The following is a 651-nucleotide window of genomic DNA, read 5'->3' as shown; positions in this document are numbered from 1 at the left end:
AACTATCTCGTATTCAGTGGTGGTTTATGGAGAAAGAATATTTGTGATAACTTGTCGTTTGTAAGCATATAACCATTATTTTATTCACTGTAAGAATGATAGGGATTTTTTTCAGTTTTCAGCAGCCATATATTACAAGGGAAATTTTTTGCATGAAATGTAGAATAGTAATATAAAAAAAAAAAAAAATTATGTAACGTAGGATATTTAGGAAACATGTAATGTACAAAATATCAAAGAGGGGTAAGGTATGACCAATGGACCACATATACTCTAGTGACATAAGGCTTGATGATAGGTCACCAGAAATGCCTTCAGACCCTATGTCAGGATAAATATTTGGCCGAGCGTTTTGGCGCCGCAAGGGCTGGAGCCACTGGGAGAACTTGTAATAAATAACTACGCCTTTATCTTACATGCGCGCAAGTTGATTTATACAACGTTGGGAGCCAATTTGATTTTTTTTTACAATAGCATGGTTTCTTTTCGGTTAATTTTGGGTTGTCTTTTACTGTAGATTAGCATTTACTATTTCCGTCTCAATTTAGCATACAAGATATTCTCTATGTTATGTGGCTATATTTCTTAAAGTAATAAATCATTATTTATTATTATACCCTTGTCATTATGTCATTAATCATCTAAGTTCCA

The 651-nt window shown here is 32.9% G+C and overlaps 1 protein-coding gene across 2 annotated transcripts in view; it reads left to right on the top strand.

Annotated features, from left to right (window-relative positions):
• The window catches only part of LOC119593076 (putative gamma-glutamylcyclotransferase CG2811), a gene marked incomplete at its 3' end in the record, with an annotated part of 7,750 nt that overhangs the window by 171 nt on the left and 6,928 nt on the right, over nt 1-651 (top strand).

This window comes from Penaeus monodon, chromosome 31 (assembly GCF_015228065.2).
Source record: "Penaeus monodon isolate SGIC_2016 chromosome 31, NSTDA_Pmon_1, whole genome shotgun sequence".
Classification (NCBI taxonomy): domain Eukaryota; kingdom Metazoa; phylum Arthropoda; class Malacostraca; order Decapoda; family Penaeidae; genus Penaeus; species Penaeus monodon.
The sequence above is the reverse complement of the archived record's forward strand: the minus strand, read 5'-3'. Positions and strand labels throughout refer to the sequence as shown.